We start from the raw sequence: 9,170 nt of genomic DNA, 5'->3' as shown, positions 1-9,170 counted from the left end.
GTACAAAAAGATTTATTTTGTTTTAAAAATTCATATATATTAAATATACATAAAATTTCTTCAGGGAAATGAGTTAATACTTCATCGGTTATTGTTGCTGGTATTTCTTGGTAATTACGGTGCGTATGACGTTGATGTTCAAGGTACATATTGTGATGTTGAGGCTTGCGGTGCGGATGTTGTTGGTGGTGGTAATGGTACTGTTGGTGTTGTTGTCGGTGGTACTGTTGATGCCGGAGATTCTGCTGGTGCTTGTAACCTTTGCACCATATTCTCCAAAGCCACTACCCGAGCGCGAAGCTCGTTGACTTCTTCTACTACACCGGGATGATTGGCGGTTCGGATGAGTGGATGAATAAGATCCAGAATTTGAGAGAGTATATGATTATGACGAGATCATCTGGAGATGAGAGAGAAAATGGTATTACGAACAGGTTCGCCGGTAAGTGCTTCAGGTTCTTCGCCAAGAGGGCAATGTGGTGGATGGAAGGGATTGCCTTCTTCTTGTCTCCAATAATTAAGTAGGCTACGAACCCATCCCCAATTCATCCAGAATAGATGATGGCTAATTGGTTGATCCATTCCGGTTACACTGTCTTCGGAATTCAGGTGAATATCCATATCGGAATAGCTGTCAGAGTTTAAGGAATTTAAACTAGATACGGGATCCATCTTGTATAATTAGGGAGATGATTTTTTTTATATGAATTAGATTATAGAATGTAATTTGGTATTCTTCAATACATAATTTACATATGTATATATAATGCCAAATTCCATAAATCACGGAGAAATTTTCGGAAGATGTCAGGAAAAGTTTACAGTAACAGATACGCTAAGATATGAATTTTGTCTATACGCTATTCATACAATCAATGCAGTAAAACGTTTCTAGACTAGGAATGATAAGCAGGTAATTTCCGACAAAAATGATAAGTAAAACTTTTGACATGCAGACACGGTCGAAGTCCAGACTTACTAATGCATCCTAACAACTATTAGTTAGACACACTCATGCAAGACCTGGTTCGCTAGGACCAACGCTCTGATACCAACTGTGACGATCGCTCTAAATCCACTTGGACGAACACGTCATTCATTGATTTCATTGCGAGGTATTTGACCTCTATATGATACGTTTTGTAAACATTGCATTCTTTTGAAAAGGCACACCATAAATGAATATTTAAATCAAAGGTTTTCGACATCTGATGATTTCTACATATAGACAATCACCATAAATAATAGTTTACAACAGTATTTCCGTTGACAATGCAGTCAAAATAATATACATGGTGATGATTTGGTGAATGCAACGTTTCCTTGAAAAATATGTCATGTAAGACTCCATGCACATAGCTTGTCTAACATCTAAGCAAACAGCGGAAGACTTCTAGGAAACCTGAGAATAAACATGCTAACAAGTGTCAACACAAAAGTTGGTGAGTTCATAGTTTTAATGTTGCGCATAATCTGTATATAAAGGTGGATCACAAGATTTCAATTGTTTCATCTAGAAACGTTTATCAAAATATTCTACGAAATTGAGCACCCTGGTAACTAAACTTAACGTATATATAATTTGTACCCTTTGTATAATCATCTTAATAATACACGCAAACCAACGTGTACGCTTCTCAAATAGCATACGTCCGTTAAAAAGGCTAGTGCTTTAGCTCGGACGGGGATATCAAGCCCTATGGATCCATATACAATTATTCGCGCCCACCAGTCCATATCCTATGTACTGGCAGCTACTAGTTACCAAATCTAAGGGATTTTCGGTTTAACTCAGTGTAGAATTTAGTATGTACTTGTGTCTTATCGCGTTTAAAATAAATTTCATGTATTCTCAGCCCAAAAATATTTAAAGTATTTAAAAAGGGAGACTATAACTCACGCATATAAATATTGTAAATCAGTTTATAAAGCATTTGCATGTATTCTCAGCCCAAAAATGTAGAGAGTAAAAGGGATCTTATGAAACTCACTGTTTAATATTGATATACAATATTGCAGGAAAGCACGTAGACGCATCGGAGATGATAAACACGAGGTTTAATTCACAAAAATACCCCCGAACATTACCCATAATTTCCTTGGCAATAACTCATATTTTTCTTAGCTCTAGCTCGCTTGGAAACACGTTTTGAAAATTACTTGGACAGCACTCCGTCGTAATATTTTATGTACATTATTATTTTCGTATCGCAAAAATAATAACAATAATAATAAAAAATAATAAGATTAATAATAATCTTATTAATAATAATAATAATAATAATAATAATAATAATAATAAATAATAATATTACGGAGTATATCTATATTTGTGTATGTGTGTGATTATCTCGAGCCAAAAACTGCAATTTATAGCAATCATACCTGAAAAAGTACCCCATGCGATCGCATGGTTATTGTGAGGGGAGGCCATGCGATCGCATGGCTCCTTTTTTCAGCCCACATGCATTTGTTTGTTACCTCGTCCACATATTAAATATTACGTAAATCGAATATTAAAATTTTAAAAAGTCGTATTTATTAAATACTTCAGGGGTATTCTATGTAACTTATAATTAATAATTTCTATCATGTTTTCATGTGAATAGTAAATGAATTAATTTAAATTCAACTATTTAAGCTACACGTTGTACGTTGTGCTTTACAAATTGTACATTATTAATTTAACTTCGTTTCTTAAAAAAATTTACAAAAATTATATCATAAAAATAAAATGACTTAATACGTAAAAATTTTAATTTGAAATAGCATCGTTTAATAGTAAATTTTTAATCATTTCGTATATAAATATTATTCGCATGATTCCGTATATATCGAAAACTCTTATATTTATTAAAATATGTATATAATACATGTTATGACATTCGTGAATCGTTGGACAAACAGGGTGGTCAACCATTATATATAAAAAAATCATTTTTTAAAAGTTTTAAAACTTGTCAAAATTCATTGCTTATCATGTCGAAAATATTAAATCATATAGAGAATTGGTTTAAATAAGTCAAAATTTTCCGGGTCATCACATATGCCGTGTATGTTGTTTTTACTTGTGCGTTTTTTAATGTAATTATGGAAGTATTTTGAGTTTTCATCGCCTTCGAGGGCCCATTTAATTCTTGATTTTTGTTTTAGCATGTTGGTTTTAGTTTTTTCTTTTTCGAGGTGAGAGAATTTTTCATTTAACCAATTATTTTTCTCTGTTTCGGACAAAGGTCTAGATTCAGCAATGGCTTCCCATTCGTTGATTGCATTAAGGTGATCTTGGATTTGGGAGTCGATGTTATCAAGTTGTGTACTATGTTTTTTGAGTTCCATTTTTACATTTTTGAGTTTGTTACGAAATACACAGTCAGGGCGGTTTCCAGTCGTTGGGAGTGACCATGCCCGAGTAATGACGGAATCAGCATCTTTAAGGTCGAGCCATGTGTTAAAAACGCGAATAGGTTTAGGTCCGGAGTCAGCAAAGGTATTCCTAAGGAGTATGGGGCAGTGGTCCGAGAGGTCACGGTCAAGAGTTTTGGAGGAGATGTTAGGCCACAGTTTGAGGATTTCATCGGAGACAAGGAATCTGTCTAGTTTACTAAACTTCATTCTTTTTATACAGATTCGAGTGAATTTTTTTCCGCCGAGTGGCAGATCAATGAGACCGGAATTGCTAATGAAATTGTTAAAGTTATTAGCCCAATGTTGATTAAATTCACAGTTCATGCGTTCAGAAGTATTTCTGACTTCATTAAAATCACCGAAGATGATGAATGGGAACGTGAGAGAGTTTACGAGAGAGGATAGTTCTGACCATAGTCTGATTTTCTTGGATGGGGAATGTGGGCCGTAGACGTTGATAAGAGCGATCTTTGAGTCATACCCCGCCCATGACCCACATATAGCAAGGAAAAATTCTCCCTCGATAGCATAATCGAAGGAGAATATATTACAATCCCATATCGTAATGATACCCCCTGAAGCACCAACCGAATCTTTTTGTACGAATTTGAAATCCGAGTTTCCCCAGAATGATTCAATGATATTATCTTGGGTTTGTTCGCATTTAGTTTCTTGTAGCCCTAGAATTGTGGGTTTCTCTTTATTACAAATACGCTGTAGCCAACTGATTTTACCCATTTGCCCAATACCCCGGATATTAAGAGAGATCGTACACATTTATAACAAAAAATTATGAACGAGGAGTAAGGAACGAGATTACCTTGAGTTCCAACGGATACCGATGCTTTGCCCGAATTCGTTTGTGTCGAGGCTAGCGTCTCTTGAGGAACCTGCTGAGGCTTTGGTGTTGATACGCCTAGAAGTGTTCTCCGAGTTGTGGGTTGGAGTTTTGCCGCGATTCGATAATTGAGAAAACCTTAATTTTTGTCCACTCCTGGCTAGGTGTTTGATATAGAGCATGTTCGATCTAGGACGAGTTTTTGGATTAGGATGAGGGGCCACAGGTGGGATATGGTTCGAGGTGTTCTTCTTAAGGATATCGTCTTTGATACATCTTTTGAAAGGGTGATCTTTATCTTTTGGGATCAAGATGGATTTTGCACGTGCAGTGGATTTTTGTTTCGTTTTGGTTCTGGCTTTGCCAATGGAGAGTAATTCGTCTAGGTTAAATGGATCAGAGGATTGTGTAGGAGGTGGGTCAGGCATGAGGTTCACAGGCGAGATGTGCTGATGCTGTTTCAGGGAGTTATGATCGTTTGTAATTGATTCAGGGTTAGGAGTGTCTGGATAAGGTGGGTCAATAGTGCTCGGGATGGTGGGAATAACAGGGATGTGGTTTGATGGGCTATTGTTATTGGGGTGTGGGGTGTTGGGCTGAGAGGTGGATAAATTGGGCTCAATAGGATCTGATAGAGTGGGTTTAAAGCAATTAATTGGGCATGGCGTTGCCTGGGCTATGGTTGGATCAGAGTTAATTGGGTTATCAGTAGGGTAAGATGATGACTCGGGTACTGTGGAGTCACGGGTATTAATGGTATCATTAATGTCATCGTGGGTAGCGGCATATGAGGGGACAGAGACGTTAGGGCAGTTAATGTGGGGAGTTGGGGAGTTAATGTTGAAATTGCAGGTATCCATGCGTTTCGAAGGTTGGGGAGAAGGTGTATTTTCCGGTAAAATGTCACCGGACTTTAGATCAAAGTTGTTTCCAGGATGAGGTGTTTCGTGATTATGTACCGAGGGATCAAAGTGAGGAATATCATCGACTGGATCATCATCATCCATATTCGAATCCTCGTCAGAAATCGGTTCGTTAATATCTGATCCATTATCCGAATTGGATTCGTAAGGCAAGTCATCGTGATAGTTAAACATCGAGAAGTTTTGCACTTCTTTAACAAAAGTCGAGACATGCTTGGATTCGTCATGGATAATAATAGCTTGCCCGTCAATAGGTTTGAAGTACGTAGTTTTAATGATAACCGAGCCGTGAGATAGATCTTGGTTACAGTCGTTGGTAATAGAGCAATTAAAGGTTTCGACGACCTGACCCCAATTACAAGCAATATCACGGAATGTAGACTCCAACCAACAAGTGATCGGGACACCGAAAATATTAATATAAGCTAGCCGGCCAGAATTGGAGTATTCTTCCGGGTCCCAGGGGGTAATATCATCTAGCCAATTCCATAATGGGTGCCTCGGGTTATTAAGCATATCGAGGGCCGGGCGTTTATCCTCGTACACAAGCATAATATCATGGCCCCCGAGATATTTGATAGTGAAACCGTCAAGGTTTTCGCTTTGACAAATCTCGTGGAAATATTCAAGATATTCTAGGTCCTTGACTTTACCAATAACCGCGTGGCCCAAAAGATCGATAAGAGGTTCGTTGTGGTTTACCTTAATTGCAGGGATTTTGGATGTAGCAGACTGTTTATTGGTGGTTGCTTCCTTGTAACTACGATCGTCGGTGGTATTGAAAGCGTACGGTTTTGATTGCCGTGGAGTTACAGGTTTGGCGGTATGTTTATGGTTAGTTTTTGTGTTGGCATTAGGGTTATTATCCCATGCCTTGTAGACTTTGAGAAGGAAATCACCAACAACAACGAGACTTAGACATCTTGCAAGCGAATCCTTGTGATACTCAGGCACATCTATAAACCGAACAAAACCGAATTTTTTGCCACTTTTGAGGGTTTTTTTTGGGATGTAGACTTCATGTATGTTGCCATATTGCTTAAAGATATTCCAGAAGTCAACCGAGGTCCAATTATCGGGAAAGTTATGAAACATGTACGAGGTGATACGGGTCTTATCAATGGGTTTCAATGATGGTGCCGTGTTGGTATTAGGTTTGCCGTGTTGTTTGATGAGGTTAATAGCGGCTTCCCTCTGTTTGAAGTGGTTGTATATTAGGTTAGAGGAAGAGTTTAATTTGGTAATGTTGGGTTTCGAATTGTGAGGGCTGGAGTTGTTGGAAGATTTAGATGGTGGTTTTCGATTATTTCTATCAACGGTAACCCAGATGCCCTCATTGACAGGGCGGTAATGGATGTGATTGGAGGTGGTGCCGGAGGTGTTCGACCGGCGGCCATTGGTATTAGGTGTGAATGGAGATGTGTGGAATGGATACATGGTGGAGTGTAGATCGACAATAGGAAGGGAAAACAGAAAATAAAAACAGAACAATAAGAGAAAAAAAACAGTAAATTAGTTACCGGAATAGGTTGCCGGCGGTGAAGACAATAGATGGGAGAGAAGAGAGCGTAGAGAGCGTTTCATTTTCTTAGCTTTTATTCTTTTCTTTTCTTCAATCATAAGAACTAAATACTTGTTATAAACGCTAATTCGTTTATTTATTCTCTTATTATAAAAAAAAACAACATTGGCAAACAAAACAATTCTATTATGAACTCTTTTATAATTATAATATAAAAACACAACAAATTTACGAAAAATGTTGAAATTATTAAATTAAATAATAAATTAAGTCAAACATAATAAAGTATGAGTTTTTCAATTCAATATTTACAATAAAAATATCGGAGTCACCAAAGAAATAGTAACAAAATTACAAATCCAGTTCTTCATATTGTGTTGTAAGAAAATCTATAGTTTCTATTATATTGCTAAAATGATGATGTCATTATTAGGTTAATTCCTTTGTTAAGAAAAAATTAAAAAGAAAAAGGAAAAAATCTAAGTATGGTTGGTGATGTCATTAATCTAAATAATTTTAAATTAAATTTAAATCTTATTAATTAATTATTATTATTAAATCTTATTAATAATTATTTTAATTATTAAAATTAAATAATTTTAAATTATTGTAATTAATTATTTTGAATTGAGTACGAGGATGTATAAAAGTTAGGCAGAAGAAAATCAATTTTACGTTCACTTAATACCTAAAACATATGATTAAACTGTTTCATTTAAACAAACTCGTGGTTCCACGGGTCATTTCACTAGTTTATATTACTCCGTATATTATTGTGTGAGTAAGGTCAATCTCGTAATTTCAGTCAAACAATTGCTAAAATGATGATGTCATTATTAGGCTAATTCCTTTGTGAAGAAAAAATTAAAAAGAAAAAGAAAAAAATCTAAGTATGGTTGGTGATGTCATTAATCTAAATAATTTTAAATTAAATTTAAATCTTATTAATTAATTATTATTATTAAATCTTATTAATAATTATTTTAATTATTAAAATTAAATAATTTTAAATTATTGTAATTAATTATTTTGAATTGAGTACGAGGAGGTATAAAAGTTAGGCAGAAGAAAATCAATTTTACGTTCACTTAATACCTAAAACATATGATTAAACTGTTTCGTTTAAACAAACTCGTGGTTCCACGGGTCATTTCACTAGTTTATATTACTCTGTATATTATTGTGTGAGTAAGGTCAATCTCGTAATTTTAGTCAAACAATTGCTAAAATGATGATGTCATTATTAGGCTAATTCCTTTGTGAAGAAAAAATTAAAAAGAAAAAGAAAAAAATCTAAGTATGGTTGGTGATGTCATTAATCTAAATAATTTTAAATTAAATTTAAATCTTATTAATTAATTATTATTATTAAATTTTATTAATAATTATTTTAAGTATTAAAATTAAATAATTTTAAATTATTGTAATTAATTATTTTGAATTGAGTACGAGGAGGTATAAAAGTTAGGCAGAAGAAAATCAATTTTACGTTCAGTTAATACCTAAAACATATGATTAAACTATTTCGTTTAAACAAACTCGTAGTTCCACGGGTCATTTCACTAGTTTATATTACTCCGTATATTATTGTGTGAGTAAGGTCAATCTCGTAATTTCAGTCAAACAATTGCTAAAATAATGATGTCATTATTAGGCTAATTTCTTTGTTAAGAAAAAATTAAAAAGAAAAAGAAAAAAATCTAAGTATGGTTGGTGATGTCATTAATCTAAATAATTTTAAATTAAATTTAAATCTTATTAATTAATTATTATTATTAAATCTTATTAATAATTATTTTAATTATTAAAATTAAATAATTTTAAATTATTGTAATTAATTATTTTGAATTGAGTACGAGGAGGTATAAAAGTTAGGCAGAAGAAAATCAATTTTACGTTCACTTAATACCTAAAACATATGATTAAACTGTTTCGTTTAAACAAACTCGTGGTTCCACGGGTCATTTCACTAGTTTATATTACTATGTATATTATTGTGTGAGTAAGGTCAATCTCGTAATTTTAGTCAAACAATTGCTAAAATGATGATGTCATTATTAGGCTAATTCCTTTGTGAAGAAAAAATTAAAAAGAAAAAGAAAAAAATCTAAGTATGGTTGGTGATGTCATTAATCTAAATAATTTTAAATTAAATTTAAATCTTATTAATTAATTATTATTATTAAATCTTATTAATAATTATTTTAATTATTAAAATTAAATAATTTTAAATTATTGTAATTAATTATTTTGAATTGAGTACGAGGAGGTATAAAAGTTAGGCAGAAGAAAATCAATTTTACGTTCACTTAATACCTAAAACATATGATTAAACTGTTTCGTTTAAACAAACTCGTGGTTCCACGGGTCATTTCACTAGTTTATATTACTCCGTATATTATTGTGTGAGTAAGGTCAATCTCATAATTTCAGTCAAACAATTGCTAAAATGATGATGTCATTATTAGGCTAATTTCTTTGT

Source organism: Rutidosis leptorrhynchoides, chromosome 7 (genome assembly GCF_046630445.1).
Source record: "Rutidosis leptorrhynchoides isolate AG116_Rl617_1_P2 chromosome 7, CSIRO_AGI_Rlap_v1, whole genome shotgun sequence".
NCBI lineage: Eukaryota > Viridiplantae > Streptophyta > Magnoliopsida > Asterales > Asteraceae > Rutidosis > Rutidosis leptorrhynchoides.
This window is presented reverse-complemented; position numbering follows the sequence as displayed.